Genomic DNA, 22,707 nt, shown 5'->3' on the forward strand with positions numbered 1-22,707 from the left:
CTGGAAATATTATATTAAAAATATACAACATAAGGTGGTAAGAAATAGTTAATTAATGAATACAACACAATTTGTTCTGGAACAAATATAACTCCCTATCCTCTTCTGCTTACTTGTGTTACCAAATCTAAGTTATTTTGTTGAATACAAAAGTACTTTTCATTCACTAATGGTGTTACAAAAAAGGTCAGTTAGAATAATACATTATGTCAGATAAAGAGAACATTCAAAGCCTTTATTTATTCAATCAAAACTTTTAAAATTCAATCATTTGGTGCATAAGCAAACATATGAAATTATGCACAACGCAAACCATAACCTGCTACACAAGAATGTACAACAATTCTTCCCAACAAAGGAGGAGAAATGTAACCTTCGAGAATAATTGCAGCTGCTGACCAACAGCATCTCTGTCTGGACTGGAGCCAGCAGTGCCTCAGACTGGAAGTCTCTCCAGAGAGTGGTGAGGACGGCGGAAAAGATCACCAGGACTCCTCTTCCTCCTATCCAGGAGATCGCAAAAAGCCGCTGCCTGACCAGGGCTCAGAAAATCTGCAGAGACTCCTCCCACCCCCACCAAAGACTGTTTTCACTGCTGGACTCTAGAAAGAGGTTCCGCAGCCTCCGGAGCAGAACCTCCAGGTTCTGTAACAGCTTCTTCCCTCAGGCCGTAAGACTCTTGAACGCATCATAAAAATCCTCTCAACTCCCCCCAAAATGGATTAACTCGCTGGAATAAAAAAGACAATATAACATACATCCATAAACGTGGACGCATGTGAAAAAGTGCAATATATTTATCTGTACAGTAATCTATTCATTATTTATATATGCACCTTATTGCTTTTTTATCCTGCACTACCATGAGCTAATGAAATTAAATTTTGTTCTTATCTGTACAGTAAAGTTCAAATTTGAATGACAATAAAAAGGAAGTCCAAGTCTAATTCAACTTAAAACATTTGTATGCACATAAGACACTTAAAACCTTTAGCATATCAGTGGAACTAAATTATGGAACGAATTAGGCCAACTCAGTGTTTACAAAGTACAAGGAAGAAGAATCCTTACTAATCAACTATTTAGTCATGCGCACTTTATTATTTATTCATTGCTTTGTGTTACAGATTAAGCACAGGATGTGAATGCGTGTTAGAAATTGCTATTACATGGAAAAGGGGTAGGAATAAATAAGATGTGCTTCCTCCCACTCCTTTTCAGGCCTGTTAAAATGTGAAACTGTAAATATGTGATGTACCACAATGTAACTGTTTGCATGTAAACGAATACCATTGATTGAGAAGTTTATTGACATTTTAAATAATTGAAATGGGTGGCACAAAAAGCCAAAAGTCTTGTTTCCATTGTGGTCCATTACATCGTCATCACATTTCATACATTCAATAATACAAGTTGTATAACCTGTAACATGTATATAAAAAAATTACGTTAAAAAAATTGAAAAATAATGTATAAGGCGGTATAGCTCGGTTGGTAGAGCGGCCGTGCCAGCAACTTGAGGGTTGCAGGTTCGATCCCCGCTTCCGCCATCCTAGTCACTGCCGTTGTGTCCTCGGGCAAGGCACTTTACCCACCTGCTCCCAGTGCCACCCACACTGGTTTAAATGTAACTTAGATATTGGGTTTCACTATGTAAAGCGCTTTGAGTCACTAGAGAAAAGCGCTATATAAATACAATTCACTTCACTATACACAGTATACATGTCAGGTGATTTGAAGAACAATATATACAAAAAAGGGGTGGGGGTATACACTATGTACATGACTATGCACATGTTGACTCCAAGAGTGTGCAAAACAGAATGAGAAAATATATATACACTATAACCACATATAAACTTGTTTAATGCTTCGAAGAGTTGCTTGAGATCGATGTTGGTTCAGATCAGGTGGAGGTTGAGCCGAGCCATGATTTTATGGCAGTTTTAAAATTTAGCAGGGAAGTTCGAATTTTAAGGTCGGTGTGGTGGCAAAATAGTAGAATGCATTTTTTCCCATGGGAGTCTTGAATTTGGGGGGGGACGAGGTCTGAGGAACTCCCTCCCGTGAAGTACCTGTGGGCATCACATGTAACCAACTACAGTAGTGTACTCATTTAACACATGCATATGGTTTGCAGTGTTTTAACCATACTTGCCAACCTTGAGACCTCCTTTTTCGGGAGGTGGGGGGTGGGGGTGGGGGCGTCTTCGGGGTGGGCGGGGGCGTGGTTGGGGGCGTGGCTAAGAGGGGAGGAGTATATTTACAGCTAGAATTCACCAAGTCAAGTATTTCATATATATATACAGTATATATATATATATATATATATAGCTAGAATTCACTGAAAGTGAAGTATTTTCTTATATATATATATATATATATATATACTATATATATATATACAGTATATATATATATATCAAGAGGGACAGAGACAGCGCACAGTGCATGTGGATCACATGTTACCATGGCGAGAAAACATGGAGAGACTGGAATGTAATAGAGTGATCTATGTTTGTCTGTTGCCATCTCCTGGTGAATGTTGGCTGTAGCGTACTGGGGTTACTTTTTGGTTGGCCAACGATTTACGTGGTGTTGCGCACCTGACGTCAAGTGTGTGAGTCTGTTCTGAAGTCTACAGTAAAGAGACGCACTTCTTCCCCTCGCCTGTTTATTGCCTCCAACTCAAAATACTACAACAACATTGCTCCATGCAGACCCTCGCTGGAGGAGGCGTGGCCTCCAGGTCCGCCTGAATTTCGGGAGATTTTCAGGAGAAAATGTGTCCCGGGAGGTTTTCGGGAGAGGCGCTGAATTTCGGGAGTCTCCCGGAAAATCCGGGAGGGTTGGCAAGTATGGTTTTAACACACACAAACTATTTTTCGAAACCTTCTCCCGACCGAGAAAAGAACTCATGTCTGTACTGTTTTTACATGCACCATTTACCCTGCTTACATTCATGCGGTGCTAGGGAGTTCAAACTCTTCCTTGATGACAGTGGGAGTTCTGCAACACATCATTTAGACAAACGGATGAAGACAGCGAGCAGTCGACGGCTGTTGCACTAAGCAGTAAGCAAATAACTGTCTTCTTTGTGGCTTCCGCCTATTATCTCCATACCTAATCTACTGTAGGTCATATGTTTGCCTTGCATTGCAAATGCTTGTTTCTTTATGCCGACACAATCCCAGTGATGTCAGAAGTGAGCGGCGCTCTGACTGTAGTGCATGCGGACGCTTTTGGGATACACGTTCGCATCGGATGGGGATGGAGAGTGCTGCATATATAGCACCTTGTGAGTAGCATCGCAAATCAGCTGGGTAGCGAGTGCTGGAGTGGAGGGAGGGTGGAAGATGGAGAGGAGGGTTGGGTGAGGGGGGCGGGGGGTATCCATGAAAGAGATAGAAGGAGAGGAGGAGGGGACTGAGAGAAACAGAGGTGGGGGTTGTCAGAATGGCGGTGTGTGTGTGTGGGAGAACAACTAGTGGTGCAGTAGGAAGAGTGCAAAGAGAACTGCAGTTGCTGGTACTGATGGGAGAGCGGTCCGGGAATATTCATAAGGCATTGTATCAGTAACCCTAAGTGCCTCTTTGGTGAATGGGTTAGCCTGGAGAGCAGGATTGCGGAAATACGGCAGTGCTGGTAAGGGTGTGTTTTAACTCTTCTCAGCATCATTTCCACTTTAAGGAATCTGGGATCATCTTTTTTCCTTTCCCGATTCCTTCTACTTGGGAGCGAACATATTCTCTGCCCATGCATGCAATGCAAACTTTACTTCAGATACATGGTGCAGGCATGTGGGGGTCTCAATCTGGACTGTTGTCATGGATAATGCCTTGTTTAAACCCACTTGGTGGGTGTCACACCTCTTTTCTGGAGAGTGGCTGTCCCGCCTGACAGATGTTTCAGTAACGTCCCTCACAAAGCTCCTTGAACAGTGAGAAACAACACCAGTGGAGGCAAAAGAGTCAACACTAAAATATTGTGTTTTTGCCATAATGTAACAAAATACACCAGAGAGCGTGTGCTCTTGGTCTTAGAAGTATAGAGGCTGACAGTCGTGCTGAAGAGGGTATACAAACGGGAGGTGGGATTTTATAAAGTGCTGCAGGATGTTCTTTTTTTTTTCTCCCGCTGTCTCTCATGGGACGTATAACACTGGCAGCACTGAGGTGACAGTACCAAGGACAAAGCCTATCTTGGGCTGCTTGTACTTCCACATCAGGACTGGTCATTAGCAGAGATTTTGTGAATTCAATTCAAATTTGGTGCTTCATTCATCTTAATTGCTATACATAGCGTGGCTATTATTCCAGAAGTGTTATTGCGAGCCCGGGGAGTCTGATTTGGTGCAGCTGTGAAGCAAATATATTTTTCACATTCAAAGACCATTAACTAAATGTAGTATTCTTGAGTAGTAGCATCTTGAAATATAACTCAGCTTGTTCCTTCCCCGGAGACTCTGTGTGTGGTAATTATCAGTGACAGTCAATGGCCGGTATCTGGAGTGGTCACATGATTGCTCAACTTCCTGGAATACAGTAAATGAATACAGATTCTTGTGAGAATGTCGCGTGTGACTGAATCATTAAGGAGTGGGACTATCCAGGACTGGCTGCAGTGTGCTTAAACAACCACCAAGTACCATTTGTATTGTCCCATTTCCTTGTTCTCTGTTTGTAACAAAACAGTGAATAAACAGAAGAAAAGTATTTCCATTAATACATGCAACATGCATTGCCCCTAATTAGAAATTATATTTTTCAACTCCAACTGCGTAGTATGTATTATATAAAAACAATAACACAATTATACAACAACAATAACACATTTTTAATCTGGCTTTTTACTGATCATTTTAAACGCTTCCTTTTTATTCTGGTAATTTTTAATCTGTTATTTATATTTCAGGCAGCACGGTGATATAGGGGTTAGTACGTCTGCCTCACAATACGAAGGTCCTGGGTTCGATCCTGCGCTCTGGATCTTTCTGTGTGGAGTTTGCATGTTCTCCCCGTGACTGCGTGGGTTCCCTCCGGGTACTCCGGCTTCCTCCCACCTCCAAAGACATGCACCTGGGGATAGGTTGATTGGCAACACTAAATTGGCCCTAGTGTGTGAATGTTGTCTGTCTATTTGTGTTGGCCCTGCGATGAGGTGGCGACTTGTCCAGGGTGTACCTCGCCTTCCGCCCGAATGCAGCTGAGATAGGCTGCAGCACCCACCGCGACCCTGAAAAGGATAAGCGGTAGGAAATGGATGGATGGATGTATTTATATTTCATTACTACTATCATTCTCACTATTATATTATTATATTTTATTTACATACATGTATTTTGACATGTATTTACATTTTAGGTGATGTTAATTTTGTAGTTATTCTACTTTAGTTCCACTGGCCCTAAAATGAACACCTGCTGAGCAAGAGAATCAAATAGGTACAGCCAAAAATAAAAATCATTGCCCCTAATATGGAATTTTATTTTTCAACTAAAACCTACATTTCCCCCTAAAAACAAACCAAAAATCTTGAAATATAACTCAGCTTGTTCCTTCCCCGGAGACTCTGGTGTGGTAATTATCAGAGACGGTCAATGGTATCTGGAGTGGTCACATGGTTGCTCAACTTCCTGAAATACAGTAACTGAATACAGATTCCTGTGAGAATGTCGCGTGTGACTGAATCATTAAGGAGTGGGACTATCCAGGACTAGCTGCAGTGTGCTCAAACAACCACCAAGTACCATCTGTGAGCAGATAATATCATGTCATGTCTTTCTCTTTCGGCCTTAACAGATCGCTAGTGCATTTTCATGCATTCTTCACTCACGGTTAAAGTGAAGGATGAGGCAAAACTACAGAGGTAACTATTGTATGAGGGATAATATTATATTTACAGTGTGTACTGCATATGTTTACCTTTGCACTGGCAACGAGCAGAGGGCTGTTTGATGGTGAGCTCCCTGGCTGGAAAACATTCAGCCCGGCTCATTAAGTGTGAACTTCAGGCTGCAGCATCCTGTGGCTCTCACACAGACAAATACTCTCAGAGTCTCTCATGCAAACCCAGAAAAAAGGAGCGGATGCTTTGAAGTTCACCAATCTTATTTCTGTTTTCATTTGGCTCCTGCTGACAAGACAGCTGGTGGCTAAATGCTTCATCCGCTTCATGAAGAAAGAATAGAAGTGCATGCTATATTCTCATGTATTGTTCGGGTGTTGGAGCCCTCCTACTGCCCCACATCCACAGGACCTTGCTGTTTTTGCCCTCAATCTATGTGATGTTTTTTTTTCTTGCAAACAACGGCAGATGTTGAACACCTAACTGTGCTAATGGTGCGTTTTATTTGACCTGAAAAAAAGCATGGCTGTTTTTGTTCTGTTTGGAAAATGTTTTTCAACTTACAAACCCCGTTTCCATATGAGTTGGGAAATTGTGTTAGATGTAAATATAAACGGAATACAATGATTTGCAAATCATTTTCAACCCATATTCAGTTGAATCTGCTACAAAGACAACATATTTGATGTTCAAACTGATAAAAAATTTTTTTTTGCAAATAATCATTACCGTAACTTTAGAATTTGATGCCAGCAACACGTGACAAAGAAATTGGGAAAGGTGGCAATAAATACTGATAAAGTTGAGGAATGCTCATCAAAAACTTATTTGGAACATCCCACAGGTGAACAGGCAAATTGGGAACAGGTGGGTGCCATGATTGGGTATAAAAGTAGATTCCATGAAATGCTCAGTCATTCACAAACAAAGATGGGGCGAGGGTCACCACTTTGTCAACAAATGCGTGAGCAAATTATTGAACAGTTTAAGAAAAACCTTTCTCAACTAGCTATTGTAAGGAATTTAGGGATTTCACCATCTACGGTCCGTAATATCATCAAAGGGTTCAGAGCATCTGGAGAAATCACTGCACGTAAGCAGCTAAGCCCGTGACCTTCGATCCCTCAGGCTGTACTGCATCAACAAGCAACATCAGTGTGTAAAGGATATCACGGGCCATGTAACACAGTGGTGAACATGCCCTTTCCCAACTACTTTGGCACGTGTTGCAGCCATGAAATTCTAAGTTAATTATTATTTGTAAAAATAAAAAAAAAGTTTATGAGTTTGAACATCAAATATGTTGTCTTTGTAGTGCATTCAATTGAATATGGGTTGAAAAGGATTTGCAAATCATTGTATTCCGTTTATATTTACATCTAACACAATTTCCCAACTCATATGGAAACGAGGTTTGCATTCCAAACGTTAAAAAAACAGTAGGGTGCAGCATAACACACCTGATGGTCGTCTCAAAGTGTCCAATTTGGGGAATTGATTCAATCAGTTTGGGGGGAAAAAGTACTAAAACAAACAGTGAAGTGATTCCAGACCCAAGCTTAAATTAAAAAAAGTACCATATTAAAGACTAAATATTATAAAATAAAGTTGTAACCCTACAAGTAGGAGTGTGACGCTATATTGATGTGGCGAACTATTGCGTAACCTTATAGACTTAGACAAACTTTAATGATCCACAAGGGATATTGTTCCACACAGTAGCCCAGTTACAAAGGATGGAAATGATAAGGATGGAAAGGATCGTGCACTCAAGGGCACAAAAGAATTATGATACAATTATCAATACACTCTCGCCGCATATTAGCTGAACCCCGCTAATACACGCGCACAGAGCAAAAGTAGAACATTATGTTATAGACGCAGTGTTTGTAAAAAGCATTACAGAAACCTTGCTGTCCCTTTTTAAATCCTTTCATTGTCGGAGATCTCTTTTTTAAATCTTCACATTCAACTGCACATTCTACAGGTCTTTCTTTTTTGGGGGTCCGAACAGCAATTTTTACAAAGTTTAACATCTAATTGTGACCAATATATATATTAGTAAAAATACAAACATATATTAGCCATTGGCAGTGCCTGTATACAGTATATTTTGTTTAAAAACATTTTTTTTTTTACATTTAACACACCAGGGACGTGCAGTCAGGGTAAGTGGTGAGGCAAAACCTCACTTGTCATGATAAAAAATAAAAACATAAAACAAATAATAATATTTGTCCTTTAAACTGTGTTATAAATGTATATTGTGTATGATTACTGTACAATATTTTGTTAACATATAGTAAAATTTGCACACAAACCTAACTGAAGAGGTTGAGGACGGGGCTTACGAGCTGGTCTGCTTGTCACAATGTCGGCAAAATAATATTTGTGGAAACATTTTTACACCATGCATTTCTAGATTGTATACTGTAGAATGTGCAGCCTTTTTTAATGTAAGTGTGATATCATTATTCTTAATAATTGTACTATTAAATACAGCTATAGGCACTGTATTTTGAGTGCCTCTTGTAGTACTCTAACTCACCACACTGGGAGAGGTGGGGCGATCGTGAGATAGCAGGTGCATGTTGCTAACATGTTTTATCAGTGAGGAAGCCAGCGTTTTTTTGTCAAATGCAAAACGATGTTTTAATGCTTTGCAGAATGAATGTTGAATTATATTTCCAAAATCAAATACTTCTCTAAACTTGAGTTTCAGTCAAAAGAGAGGTGATCAGACGAAGTATGTTTTCACCGAAGAGCATGTACTTCACTTCCAAATCAAGTAGAAGGTGGGAAAGATTCCAAATGTTTTTCTTAATTCTATCAAAGAAAATACTGTATAGGAGACCAAAAAAGTATTTGATAACATTTTCACAAAATTGAATTACTCCTTTCTTTTTCTTCATGATATATAACTTGTATAAACAGTAGGGACGTTTATTGTTAGGATTTTAACGATACCGATACTAACATCGATGCTCCTTATATTAGCATCTTTTTTTTAGCACAAGAGGTTGTACACCACCAACATCACGTAACATCTCACAGCAGGGAAGTCTTTTATCAACACCTGCTTTTAAAAGGGAACTGCACTTTTTTGGGACTTTATATGTAAATAAAAGTCCGCTTACATTGAAGTCAATGGGAGGCATACTTGCCAACCTTGAGACCTCCGATTTCGGGAGGTGGGGGGTAGGGGGCGTGGTTAATAGGGGAGGAGTATATTTACAGCTAGAATTCACCAAGTCAAGTATTTCATATATATATATATATATATGAAATACTTGACTTTCAGTGAATTCTAGCTATATATATATATATATATATATATTTATTTTATTATATATATATATATATATATATATATATATATATATATATATATATAAGAGAAATACTTCATTTCTTTTCAGTGTTCATTTATTTACACATATACACACACATAACACTCATCTACTCATTGTTGAGTTAAGGGTTGAATTGTCCATCCTTGTTCTATTCCCTGTCGCTATTTTTCTAACCATGCTGAACACCCTCTCTGATGATGCATTCTGCTTCGTCTCCTTGTTGTGTGCGCAGTTGTGCACTGCACTCTCTAAAAGCCGGAGATGTTATTGTCACATATGCATGTACAGTAGATGGCAGTATTGTCCTGTTTAAGAGTGTCACAACATTGCTGTTTACGGCAGACGAACTGCTTTACGGTAGACGAAAACGTGACTGCTGTTGTTGTGTGTTGTTGCCGCGCTGGGAGGACGTTAATGAAACTGCCTAACAATAAACCCACATAATAAACCAAGAACTCGCCCTCGATCATTCTACAGTTATAACGTGATTGGACAGGCACGCTGTTTATATTGTGGGAAAGCGGACGTGAAAACAGGCTGTCGACACGTCACTCAGGTCCGCCTGAATTTCGGGAGAAAATTTGTCCCGGGAGGTTTTCGGGAGAGGCGCTGAATTTCGGGAGTCTCCCGGAAAATCCGGGAGGGTTGGCAAGTATGATGGGAGGTCCTCTATTTTGTCAATAAAGCCCGATAAATAACCATCCCAAAATTGCCAGCAATACGCCATTTACATGTTCGGAGCTTGTGAACGTTCACAGTATATGCTAGACCACAAGTAATGCCTCTCACATTGATAGTAAAAGAATCAAGACATAATCCGCCAAGTTGGTCAATGTTGACGGCCCAAGTTGGTGAGAAAGATACGAAAAGACGCTTGGTTCTACCCCCTCATCTTCACGAGGATTTTGCGTCATTCTTCATTTATACTGGAAGATATGAACATCCTAACAGTTGGAATCCCAGTGACAGCAGACATTGTAAAGTAAGTGATGTTATATTATGTTTTTTGGCTCTCATGAAATCTGCAGTGAGTAATAATCACTGATGTTGTCGAAAGAAAAAAACAAATGTTGGGATGTGTTTGTTGCCACATTATATACTTATATCATCTATATAAAACCTTGATGGAAATGTTTGGGTATTTTTAAAGTGCTTTAAAGCCAGAATAGAGCCCCATCGGTTCCCTTGTAAGCAGACTTTTGCTCGTATCTTGCACTAGTTAGAATGCATAAAAAACAGAAAAACATATGTGTGCTTGTCTAACGCAAGAATTTTGAATAATAGGCAAAATTCCCCCCAAAAAGTGCAGTTTCCCTTTAAATCGTAATCAAGTCAGCTATGTTTATAGTGCAAGAGGGACGGCGTGGCGCAGTGGAAGAGTGGTCGTGCGCGACCCGAGGGTCCCTGGTTCAATCCCCACCTAGTACCAACCTCGTCATGTCCGTTGTGTCCTGAGCAAGACACTTCACCCTTGCTCCTGATGGGTGCTGGTTAGCGCCTTGCATGGCAGCTCCCTCCACCAGTGTGTGAATGTGTGTGTGAATGGGTAAATGTGGAAGTAGTGTCAAAGCGCTTTGAGTACCTTGAAGGTAGAAAAGCGCTATACAAGTACAACCCATTTATCATTATCATAAGATGTAATGCCGTTGTTTTGTCATCTTCTTGTAAAAACCAAACCAATCGATCACTGTTTTTCTATTAATTACAATTACACTCAGCTTGAACCTGGAAGCACATCAGTGCAGAGCACAGACCTTTTAACATAAATCAATACAATCAATTACCATGTTAGGTGGGGGTGCCTTTAAGCAAGGTGTGTTTTGATGCCACGCAAACATGACACTATCAAGTGACGTCAGACGCGTCTAAAGACCTTTCAGCGGATGCTATCTTGCTTCTGAGCAACTTTATAGATTATTATATAATTGAAATGTTCCCTTTTTGGGGTGGATTAATATCGGCCTGTAGATTGCTGGATCGCTAAGAGGACGGTTGATGAAGCGCTGTAGCGGCAGTTAAGTAAAGCGCCTTCACTTCAACTGACACCGACTCTTATTAACTTGCGTTACTTGGAGGGACTTTTGAGGAGGAAATATTTGTGTGTGGTGTTGATTCCTTGTTTGTGATCATTCCAAAGTGATTATCAGATCCTAAAGCTGGGTGATATGGCAAAAAAAAAAGTTTTTGTTTTTATATATCATCCGATCTCGATTAATATCACAATTTCTTACATTGTTTTTAACCTGCTAGTTTTAAAGCAACTGTACTTAAAAAACAAATGAACTAAGTAGATTAGTTAAACATTTTTTAACATTTTGAATAGGCACCTGGGGATACGTTTATTGGCAACACTAAATTGGCCCTAGTGTGTGAATGTGAGTGTGAATGTTGTCTGTCTATCTGTGTTGGCCCTGTGATGAGGTGGCGACTTGTCCAGGGTGTACACCGCCTTCTGCCCGAATGCAGCTGGTCTAGGCTCCAGCCACCCCCAATAGGAACAAGCAGTAGACAATGGATGGATGGATGGAAATTAAATAAGAAAAAGCACAATAACAATGTACCAATAGATTTGAGTTAACATGTTTCCAAGTAAAAAAAAAGCGCACACAAAAATGCATCAGTTATTATTTCAACACTGGTGATCCAACTAATTCTGCTTATGCACAAAAACCTGGCATATCCTCTTTTTCACAGCAAAGATGAGATGCATCAGTAGTGAACTTGCATGACGTCGAAATGTGCGCTGCCTCATGCCAACATAATGATTCACGTACGTACATTCTACAGGCTGTAGATACGTTGGCGCCACTTGGAGGTGGTCGTTTGGGCTTTGCCAACATTTGATTTGATTTCAACAATGTAATTTGAATGAGGCAAGCTCGAACACAAAATTCACTTTTTCGCCAACGCATTGAATGCTTCACATTTGTGAGGACATCGATAATTTATATCGTCGAGCATTTTGCCACCTATTGCTGTGACTCCAGCACCAGCTTGGCCAGTCAGGCGGACAGTTGCAGCCGGTGGATGCGGCACAATGAATCTGTGTTGGCCCTGTGATGAGGTGGCGACTTGTCCGGGGTGTGCCCCGCCTTCCGCCCGAGTGCAGCTGAGATGGGCTGCAGCACATCCCGCGACCCCGAAAGGGACAAGCGGTAGAAAATGGATGGATGGACCCACGTTAGCATTCCATTCACAGATTGTGACCAGAATGTTTTTAACTCCTGTTTGAAAGGACAGTGTTGAATGTCGGCGACAGGTGGTGTGGCCGACTACTTCCTCTGTTCAGGGATGGTTTTTCAACCTTGACAGAAATGGCTTCCCTCACGCTTCTTTCGTACCATCTGTCCTCCCTGTCCAGAGTATGTACATTTTTGTTCTCAAAGGAGTGCTGTTTCTCCCCGCGGTGCAGGTAGAGTTTGCTGTGCCATGCGTCATGTGACATGGGAAAGAGAGCTCTGAGCTCTTTTAAGGGAACAGCACCAAGTCATTGGTACAGATATGTGGATGACGCATGGGTGAAAATCAGAAACCAAGAAGTGCAAGCCTTCACAGAGCACATTAACTCAGTGGACAACAACATCAAGTTCACACGTCAGGATGTCAAAGAAAGTAAGAAAACAGGGGCTTCCATGTCAGGGTTTACCAAAAACCCACACATACAATACCTACTTTTTGACTCCGGCCACCCACTGGAACACAAACTCGGCATTATCAGAACCCTACGTTTGGGAAAAGTGAATCCAGTTCCAGAAATAACAAGAACAGAGTGGATGAGGAGGAACAAGACGCACTAATATTGTAATTCCATATGTATCAGGTCTATCTGAGAAACTCAGAATATTTTTTAACCAACACACCATCCCAGTACACTTCAAATCAGGAAACACCCTGAGATAGAGACTAGTGCATCCTAAAGACCCCACACCCCCACAAAGACAATCTGTTGTATGCTATCCAGTGTAATGTTGAATGCACTGATTCATACATTGGGGAAACAAAACAACCACGAAGCCGACGCATGGCACAGCATGGACGGGCAAATTCTTCAGGCCAAGACTCCGCTGTCTACCTGCACCTAAGGGAGAAACAGCACTCCTTTGAGAACAGAAATGTACAGGTTCTGGACCGGGAGGAGAGATGGTATGAAAAAGGAGTGAGGGAAGCCATCTATGTCAAAGTGGAAAAAACATCCATGAACAGAGGAGGTGGTCTGCGACACCACCTATCTCCCACATAGAACATAGTCCTTTCTTTGCAATTTAGCCTTCAGGAGTTAGAAACATCCTGTTCGCAGAAGGTGACCAGAATGCCATTCGTGCCATTAGTTTACAACTGAATGGAATGCGAACAAGGGTGATTCCGACTATTTTGGACTGGTGGTGGTAGTCGATCCACAGCGATCGGTCTGCCACACAAAACCTCAATGCTAACGATGGGAAATTACACTTCAACGACTGTTCTTGGCTTTGACAGTAGGATTGCTTGTTTGGATCATAGTAGTTGTTTTTCTCACTACGATAGGGCCAAAACATCCTTGCCGAGGCACACCTTTATGGTTTTTGGAGTATAAATATTTGGGGATTTGGCACCAACCGTTGGACTAGATCCGCCAGGAAGACAAATGATTTAGTTCTACGGGGTTTTATTTACTAAAATACTTAATTATAAGGCACAGACAGCATGCGGACGTACACTTTTTTATAAAATGATTACTGTTATTGATGCTAATATAATTATATTTTTTAGTTAAAGAATAAAACTGAGGTAACCCAGCTTTAAATAAGAAACCAGCACCTCTTAACCCCGCTGGTAAAATGTTCCCTCTCTTTGGCTTAATCCGTACATGCAAGTTTAAAATATGACTTCATTTTTTAATGTTCATCCTGTCGTCTCCAGTGGTTGCCTGGCAACTGCTCAAGGCCAAAAATAGTAGCCCCCCACCCATCAACTTTGTTCAGTACCTGTATAATGAAAACAAAATATAAATTGTTAATTGGTTATCTTTAGAGCATTAAACACAGTAACGCCATAGTTGTAGTTTTGTTTATTATCATGTTATTTACCAAAAGGTTGTGATAGCCTATCGTTTCTTTCAAATAATTTAGTTTGTCACTTTCTACATATTTTGGTCCTGGATGTGGCCTCTCCTCGCTCGCTTTTTTTCCACGCAGTATTACATGCAGATTGGGTCACTATCTCAATGACAGAATGATTAATCAACCTATCAGGGGACAGAGAGAAGGTTTGTGCAGAGGGCCAGACAGAGGATGTATGGCGCCTCCCACCACCTTTTTCAAGACTGCCTCACGATAATAGCTGAGTCACATTGAGCTGCAGGTGAGGAAAAAGCATTGTTTTATCTGCACAAGCACGTTTGTAAATAAGCCTCTGTGGACCGCCCTTTGGGTCAGCACACATCGAGATATACGAGTGCGAGGCCTTCCTCTAACTCTCTCCGGTGAGGTGATATGCAAGGCACCTTTGTGACATCCTTATCTCGACTGCTGCCCTCAGATCAGCGCCGGCACTGACAGGTTTTCCTGAACTAATTACATAATGTTGACGCAGCTGCCACACTTAATCATGCTCACAGTCTTCTTTTCTCGTTCTGTGTTCCTGCATCTTGAACGTATATCTGCAACCCTAAGGGGAAACACAGGGGCGGGATGCCCAAGTAGATGAATGGTTGCATAAGCAATTCTGATGCACATGCAGATAGTCGTGGAGCTACCAAGACTCTGTCATCTTTTTAGTTTGTAGTCGTGATCACTTTTGTAGAAATATATTCCACCACATTGCTGGTTTTCCCAATCTTCTGGTGCTCCACAGGAAGGACAAGATGTGGATTGTTTGTTTTGAGTAAGGTATAGTAAAATACCCTTCCTTAACAAGAGATTCGGATTATTTTCCATCCATCAATCTATTTTCTACCGCTTGTCCCTTTTGGGGTCGCGGGGGGTGCTGGAGCCTATCTCAGCTGCATTCGGGCGGTAGGCGGGGTACACCCTGGACAAGTCGCCACCTCATCGCAGGGCCAACACAGATAGACAGACAACATTCACACTCACATTCACACACTAGGGCCAATTTTGTGTTGCCAATCAACCTATCCCCAGGTGCATGTCTTTGGAGGTGGGAGGAAGCCGGAGTACCCGGAGGGAATCCACACAGTCACGGGGAGAACATGCAAACTCCACACAGAAACTACTCAGGACCTTCGTATTGTGAGGCACATGCACTAACTCCTGTTACACCGTGCTGCCCAAAACTCCATATTAACACTAACTTATTTATTATTAACCATCTGGAATGGACTTATGCTGTCTTTTAAATTGAAATGGGGTGGTAAGATTTTTTTTTGATGATACATAGTGACCTCAATAATTCATGAAGTTAAAGGTGCCATATGTAATAATTTCATGTCAAGTCATCATTAAATGGCCCTGATAAGTCAAAAGGCATTAATAAATAACGTTCTTTTCGAATACCTCTATAACTGAAAACGGTAGTTCAGCCGGGATACGCTCATTTCAAAATTAGATTTACAGCCCCGAAACGTTTTTATTATTTTCATTTCGATGCCCCGCCCTCCACCGTTTGACCAATTAGAAAGTCAGTGAGTGTGTCAGATCCAGGTTGCCAGTTACGCACCGCCCTCTTTGTCGAGCTACTGCCACTGGTAAAGTTACTAAACATGTTAGACCTTAGTAAATCTAAAAGGCGTCGTTACGATTCTCAACTTATTCATGACAAAGCCAGGAACAAAACGAGGATTTGTATCGGGATACCTTTGAAAGATGGAGACAATTGAAGGCGGAGAAGATTGTTTAATCTGACGCCAAATTTGCTAATTTCCTCCTTGATAGGTAAGTCAGTCATTTACAGTTTCTTTTTACGTGTAATAAATGGAAATGGACATTCTGTATGTAAACTATATTGTCCAATACAGTCTATGATCTTGTCTAACAAAGCTAGTATGTTTGTGCAACAAATGCTTAGGAGCGAAGCAACATCACACTAGTGTAGCTTAGCATGCCAGCCCGGTCAATGACACATCGACATACAGGCTAACGGGCATATATTTCCACCGTTAGCCTGTATGTCGATGTGTCATCCAACTGACAGGGCAAAACATTTTCGACAAATAAAACCTGTGTGGATATGTGTAGTGTCAGTGCCTATTTCGTTGTCAATATGCCGATACGCTGAGGAAATGGGTTCCAACATTAGCACGACTAATTGCGGTTTCTGGTACTGTATGTGCATCAAACACATATGGGGTGGTATTTGCTTGGCACAATATAATGCATTACATGTAATGATTTTCTACTTTGTGTATTGACATAGTAGAAGCCTATATGATTTATGCGTAAAGTGTTTTGTGTGGAACGTAGGTTGGCTCATAGAATTACACCCTGTACTGACAGATGATGATGTGCGTACATGGAAGAGAATGCAGTGTGGCAGGTTGGATGCAACATGGAGTTATGCTGAACAAAATTTTAGTGTTGGCCTTGGCTTGCCATCAAAGTAGGCCTATGCGATATATCCACCCATCCATTTTCTACCACTTGTCCCCTTTTGGGGTCGCGGGGGTTGCTGGAGCCTATCCCAGCTGCCCTCGGGCGAAAGGCAGGGTACACCCTGGACAAGTCGCCACCTCATCGCAGGGTCAACACAGATAGACAGACAACATTCACACTCACATTCACACACTAGGGCCAATTTAGTGTTGCCAATCAACCTATCCCCAGGTAGGTGGGAGGAAGCCGGAGTACCCGGAGAGAACCCACACAGTCACAGGGAGAACATGCAGACTCTACACAGAAAGACCCAGAGCTCGGGGATCGAACCCAGGACCTTTGTATTGTGAGGCACATGCACTGACCCCTATATCACCGTGCTGCCCCTATGCGATATATATTAGATATAATTATTTCTATGGTGGTGGGTGCGGTCAAACTAGACATTTTAGCAGGGTAATGCCAACAATCTGCCCCGACTCCCGACGAAAATATTACTGCGTAACTTCACAAATACATTTGGCTAATCGACATCAGTAAAATGTGGCATCATTTCTTAGTAAACCATCTTGTAAGAAACATAAACAAGAGAAACCTACAGCGTAGGACTCCATCCATCCATCCATCCATCTTCTTCCGCTTATCCGAGGTCGTAGGACTCGTCGATTGCCATTTGAGGTTCCTTGGAGTAGGATTCGGATTCGGCTGCGTATCTGGCAACCTCCGTCATGGAGAGTCGGAGGGGACTACAGAATTTTGACTGTGATTGCAGTACCATTTATAGCCACATTCCTACATATGGCACCTTTAAGCTTATGATGCAGCAAGTTAAAAGATGCGGGAACGTTTGTTACTGGATACTTTCTTATATGACTTGGGGACTTTGTATGTGTAAGTAATACTGTGTGCAACTAATTATTTCCATATCCACATGCCCCTCTTTGAGCACCCCTGTTCTTAAGTGTGTCTTTGTGGGTTCTGCCATTCTTGCGTGATGTCAGACAGCTGCAAAACTGCGAGGGAGAACTTTGAGTGACAACTCATTGAACTTTTAGTTGAAGGTAGGCTTGTTCGGTATGCCAGTACTAACAATGTGCCGCAGTATTGACTAAAAAAGGTACTATCCTGCCTTTGAAAATAAAATTATACTTTTGTGTTTTTCAAGCGCGGGCTGTTTGCGCTGTGGCATTGTAATATTGACTGAGCCGCACGTTGGGTGACAACAGAGTGAGAGAGAGAGAGAGGAAAAGACAGAAAAAAGGGAGAATGAGTTCAAACCCCGGCCGAGTCATACCACAGACTATAAAAATGGGACCCATTACCTTCCTGCTTGGCACTCAGCATCAAGGGTTGGAATTGGGGGTTAAATCACCATAAATTGTTCCCGGGCGTGGCACCGCTGCTGCTCACTGCTCCCCTCACCTCCCAGGGGGTGATCAAGGGGATGGGTCAAATGCAGAGGACACATTTCACCACACCGAGTGTGTGTGTGACAATCATTGGTACTTTAACTTAACTTTACTCGTTGATAAAAAAAAAGGGTGCACAAAGCGCTTCAAAGCAAACAAGACAGTTGAAGCAACAAGGGGTATAATGATTCGTTTGAAAAACAATTCCATTCAGAATTTGTGGTGGCCGATACAATTTAGGGACGATATTCTTATGATATGATCCGAAACAATTCAGTCATTTGAAAACGGATTCAGTTACTTTTTACCAAAATAATTCAAGCAGTGTGAGTGTGAAACACTGCAGTGCCATGTTGTTCACATTGCGTCTCTTAGTAGTTATGGGAAGTGTTTTTCAAGATGTAATTTGTCATAGTGCGGTAATTATAGTAGTACAAAGGCAGAAACCTTATTTCAGTTGCTTAGCTTTGGGTACTCTTGCATAGGATTTTCACCATGTGTTATTTTTTCAGTTTGTGGCCATGCATCTCTTTTGATACAACAGAAGAATGAGACTTAGTAAGTGACTATAAATATATTTTTGTATAGCTACTGCAGCATTTATCCCATGCCAGCTTAAACCTATAGGACTGCACCCTAATTTAGAATTATTTTCATTGGTTTTGTTAGCGTTGTTTTGTAACGTGGCAATAGACACTCATTTCTCAAAATACACATAAAGGTGAATCTGACAGTTACTGTTAAAAGAGCCGATGCTGAAAACACAGCTTTCAATTCATGCATTTTGGATTTGCGGTGAAGTAGTGATTAAAACTATGGGCAAATGATAGACATTTTGTAAATGTTGATAATAGAAATGGTCAAAAAATTGGAAATTCCGTCTAAATGTACCCAGCTCAGACAATGATCCTCACATGATCTCAACTTACAGTGGCAAATAACAAGCAATGCAGCCACTAGTGTTTCCCTGTCATCATATTAGAACTTGGCTAAATGAAACCATTGGCGCTCCAAGCCCATTTTAGCTGGAGTGAATTACCGTAGTAGGAGCTCAGGAACAAAGCGGCAAATGATCTGTAATTGAAACGACTTCACCAGCTCAACTCTCTGAAATAGATCTATTAGATTATAACTTTACATTCTAGATGAGACTAGAAAGGTCAGAGGTTAAATGGGTCTCAGGATTGCCAACCCTGTTTTTTCCTGTAGCTTTAACACTATGAGTCATGGTTTCAACTGCAAACCAAATGCTATTGTTTATGCAACACAGCTGATACCGAAAATAGTTTAATAAGATGTGGATGAAAGAGTCTCTCGGTATGGAAATAAAAAAGCACAACATTTAAGAAAACACATGCAGCTTTTGTGAATTAGGTGAGACATTATAGTATCTTGAAGGGGAATTGCACCCCAGCATTCTGTTGTGGTCACACAAGTGAGGACTTGCTGGAAACGTAGGTATAGTTCAGCTGGAGGCCACGTAGTCCACCCACAACACCCACAAATAACCACATAATGTCACAGATGGCAGAACGCTCAGTGTGGGCTGAGAGATTTCAATGGGTCACATTGCACAGATTGCTCTTTATCTTTAAGGACTCGCTCGTCTGGTGACCTGTGACAGCGGAGCAACCATTGCTGTTCTCTCACTTTGAATACAGCAACCTTTTCACAGTGCCTAATATTCAATAGTTAATTTGCCGCCCCACTGCTCCTGAGTGTTGCCCGTAGCTGCAGTTGCATGAGCCCTATGACCAGTTTTCTCCTTGTTGACAGAAGCCATTTTGAATCGGAGGATTAAAGTGGTTTGAGGTCTCGTATGGATGGAACGTCACGGTTGCATTTAAACACACACAGACATGCTCATTAATCTGCTCTGTCTCACACACACAAACACAGATTTGCCACTTGCAGACAGCTGTGTAGTGGTGTCAAGGGAAGTTGTTAAGGTCGAGAAAACAAGAATAAATAGTTAATTAATTGCTGTGCAGGGTACTTGTGTTGTTATAGAACAGCTGCATGACTCCATCACACCCTCCTTGGGTTGTTTTCTCTTGGATCTAACCTGGACGCTAATATTCTTACAATAAACTCTACGGAACTTGATCATGTGACACCATATGCACCTGCAGCATTTTATAAATCGTACTGTATGCGAGCTTGAGTTCACAGCATGAGGCTGTTTTCATCTTTATAAAACACTGTAGTGTTAGAATCTCCTTTTACATGACTTTAGATTAAAATGGATCTGCATTGTTAACCCCCAATGCCATGTAAATTGTTTTAGCATGCCTTTTGTTTAAGATGATTAAGTTGCAATTACATTATATTATCTTATGATTTTTTTTTTCTACATTTCAGAACACTTCTTGTGGTCTGCAAAACATTTAATGGTGATTCTTTGGTCAAAATGTTGCATAGATTATGTTTTACAGGCCCTTTTCAAGCCACTTTCTGACCGTCTCTTCAGGATACACTGTTTTATGGGCGGTCTTCCTTACGGGCCTCCACTTCGACTGCATTTTCTCCCCGCCAGCCAGGTAGTAGTTTTTAGCGCTTCCATATGGAGTCTACTGACAAATAGGGCTGGGCGATATGGACGAAAAAATATATTTTGTGTATTTTTGCTTAAACTCGCTATTCGATATACGGTATATTTCGATATATGTTTCCGTGAAAATATACATTTAAAGATAATGGTTTTTGAGCGATATTCACTGACATTGAACTGAATGACAACTGTATTGTAAACAGTCAGTGGCACTTTTTATTAACCCAGTTAGTCAAGATGGGTATTAACAGCACATAAAAGAAACTGTTTAAAGGGGAACATTATCACAATTTCAGAAGGGTTAAAGCCATTAAAAATCAGTTCCCAGTGGCTTATTTTATTTTTCGAAGTTTTTTTCAAAATGTTACCCATCACGCAATATCCCTAAAGAAAGCTTCAAAGTGCCTGATTTTAACCATCGTTATATACACCCGTCCATTTTCCTGTGACGTCACACAGTGATGCCAATACAAACAAACATGGCGGATAGAACAGCAAGGTATAGCGACATTAGCTCGGATTCAGACTCGGATTTCAGCGGTTTAAGCGATTCAACAGATTACGCATGTATTGAAACGAATGGTTGTAGTGTGGAGGCAGGTAGCGAAAACGAAATTGAAGAAGAAACTGAAGCTATTGAGCTATATCGGTTTGAACCATATGCAAGCGAAAACGACACGACAGCCAGCGACATGGGAGAAAGCGAGGACGAATTCGGCGATCGCCTTCTAACCAACGATTGGTATGTGTTTGTTTGGCATTAAAGGAAACTAACAACTATGAACTAGGTTTACAGCATATGAAATACATTTGGCAACAACATGCACTTTGAGAGTGCAGACAGCCCATTTCAGGCGCGCTAAGAACATATATTTTTCCACGATTTCAGCACTCAGGTTAACCATAACTAAATAGACACAAAATACTGCATTACACAAGACTACCCGAATGTACTCGAATGACTGAAAAAAATATATGTTTGTAAGCTAAATTACTGGTAAACACAGTTTATGTATAATAATTTACGTAAAACCGCGAGTAATGAATAAAGTTTTCATCAATTAATATATTCTGTAGACATACCCTCATCCGCTCTTTTTTCCTGAAAGCTGATCCGTCCAGTTTTGGAGTTGATGTCAGCATCTGCTTTGAGTGTCACAGGATATCCACACATTCTTGCCATCTCTGTCGTAGCATAGCTTTCGTCGGTAAAGTGTGCGGAACAAACGACTGACCATTTCGTCGGCTTTCCCCACAGCCTCGTATTTTGAACAAATTTCGTCCAATTTCTTGCCACTTTCGCATCTTTGGGCCACTGGTGCAACTTGAATCCGTCCCTGTTCGTGTTGTTACACCCTCCGACAACACACCGACGAAAGTGTGAAAATGGCGGATTGCTTCCCGAGAGCGAATAATAGAAAGGCGTTTAATTCGCCAAAATTCACCCATTTAGAGTTCGGAAATCAGTTAAAAAAATATATGGTCTTTTTTCTGCAACATCAAGGTATATATTGACGCTTACATAGGTCTGGTGATAATGTTCCCCTTTAAGTAATACAGAATTACATAACATAAATAAAATGGAAACATATTATTTCTACATAAAATAAATAACATAGCTGTGCAAATAATACAACATGTATCAAACTCAGATAAAACATTAATTTGCAGGCAGGCACTTTTTAATTCCCGGTCGACGATGTAATGGACTGTCACACACGTACGGTTCTGTGGTCCTTCTAGAAGTGGTCAGCGGCTATGATCTTCGTCACTGCGGCGTACATTTCACTTGAATTTTCTCTTTTCTTTTCTCCGACTGTCTCCTCGTCATTTGGGATGTGCGCGTCTGTTGTGATTTCCCTTCCTGGTTCGACGACCCGCCCTATCTTGCCTCTGATTGGCCTGTCTATAATGTTTCTCCCTACTCTTAACCAATCATGACTCATCATTTTAAACCAACCAACCAATGATGGAATTTCTTATACTTAAACCAACCAATCATTGATCTTTCCCGTATATTT

General features: G+C 41.1%; 1 protein-coding gene across 6 annotated transcripts in view; it reads left to right on the forward strand.

Moving 5' to 3' along the window:
- The window catches only part of LOC133622369 (synaptotagmin-2-like), a 124,362-nt gene that overhangs the window by 77,060 nt on the left and 24,595 nt on the right, over positions 1-22,707 (forward strand). The window contains exon 1 of one of the 6 annotated variants that reach the window (XM_061985052.1): positions 3,450-3,645. The exons of the other annotated variants lie outside the window; for them this stretch is intronic. The gene's annotated coding sequence lies outside the window, so the exon portion shown is untranslated. Of the gene's footprint in view, positions 1-3,449; positions 3,646-22,707 lie in introns of those variants that run through there. 6 annotated transcript variants of the gene reach the window in all.

Source organism: Nerophis lumbriciformis, linkage group LG01 (genome assembly GCF_033978685.3).
Source record: "Nerophis lumbriciformis linkage group LG01, RoL_Nlum_v2.1, whole genome shotgun sequence".
Taxonomy (NCBI): Eukaryota; Metazoa; Chordata; class Actinopteri; order Syngnathiformes; family Syngnathidae; genus Nerophis; species Nerophis lumbriciformis.